Here is a 1554-nt window from a genome sequence, read left to right on the forward strand (position 1 = left end):
CTTATACACATCTTGTATATATTAGGCAATAAGTAGGCAATAATAAGATGGTAATTAGCAGCACGTATGTTCCCAGCGAAATATATGTAAATATAGACATTTATATGATAAAAATCATACACAGTTGGCGTATTATAGGAATATAATTTTATTAGGCACGAATATTTCGTCCTGTCCTCAGGGCCATGGGCGGATTTAGGGGGGGGGGGGGCGCCGGCGGACCCCCCCCCCCCCTCTGCTTGTATCACATTTTTTTTTTTTTTTTTTTTTTTTGAGATAATTGAATGGATACACAATTCCATAGAAAGGTTGACTCTATGTCATATACTGATATACTGATATGTGTGCACATCTCCATTGACGACACCCCTTCAGTAGACTTACTCTTTTAATAAAGTACAGTTTTTTTGTAGACAACATTTGACACTTTTGACGTGTAAGTTTTGCTTCCTTATTGTTTTCAAGTACAGTACCTGGTTTAATCATATTGTGTAATTTAAAAGATATTTTGTATATTGTAATTGTATAATCCTGTTGTCTCTAATTGACATAAAAACAAAGTAGGCCTACCTAAACCTAGGGCCTAGGCATATTTCCAGTGGCGGATTTGGGTGGGTGAGAGGGTGGGGTGGCGTATACGCCCCCCTCTATTTTTTGTAAAGAAAAAATTACACCCACAGTGTTTAAGTCTTCTTTTCCTACCAAAAACACCCTAGGAGAGTGCTATTCATAAATCCACTTGGTGAGAAATAGAACACTTGTAATTTACTCAATGTTAATATACAGTAGCAGATTTTGTTGTTTGACGACTTTTTTAACGGATTTTGGATATTAGTTTTCCTTTTTGCTGATTTTGTGATTTTTATGTTCAATTTTGCTGAGAAACTTCATCATGTTTTCTAGAAGTAAAATTTCTCTTTTGAAATGGTGTACATTTATGAGCCTTCGCATGTTGTCAAACAGCGGTGGCGCCAGAGGGGGGGGGGCTGGTGGGGGCTATAGCCCCTTATTCCCCTCCACCGTCTGAGAAGCATAGACCTCCCGTCGGGGAAGACGATACATTTTGTCGGGGAAAAAACAAATAAAAAAAATATTTACATGTAATATTCGTTTAGCCACCATATTGTTGTTAACTTTTCATCACAACAACAACAACAATAATAATAATAATTATTCAATGAGACTAATTAAAAATAGTTTGCGTTCTGTTATGACAAATGCTCATTTAGATAGCCTCATGATGGTTGGAATACATCGTGATAGGTGAAGCAAACTCGACCATGACAGCGTGGTTGACAGATTTCATGCAAAATTTCCAAAATATAGAATTTCACTTTCAAGAATGGGGATTTTAAAATAAATTAGATGGTTACATTGCATACTCTTTGTTTCTTGCTTTATTCAAAATGTTTTGGTTTTGTAAGCTGGTTTCAAAATTAGAAAGCATAGCCTACATGAAGTCATATTATAGTAACTCGATGCCTATCAAATAAGTAATAAAAATTCGCCATAATTCATCAAATATCCAGCTAAGAGAGACTCGATTCGCTCCAC

General features: G+C 36.0%; 1 protein-coding gene across 1 annotated transcript in view; it reads left to right on the top strand.

The window, feature by feature from the left end:
* LOC117112134 (arachidonate 5-lipoxygenase-like) overlaps positions 1-1554 on the top strand; it is a gene marked incomplete in the record, with an annotated part of 13429 nt that overhangs the window by 7377 nt on the left and 4498 nt on the right.

This window comes from Anneissia japonica, unplaced genomic scaffold (genome assembly GCF_011630105.1).
Source record: "Anneissia japonica isolate Jap-2015-1 unplaced genomic scaffold, ASM1163010v1 scaffold2707_len876726_cov182, whole genome shotgun sequence".
Lineage (NCBI taxonomy): Eukaryota > Metazoa > Echinodermata > Crinoidea > Comatulida > Comatulidae > Anneissia > Anneissia japonica.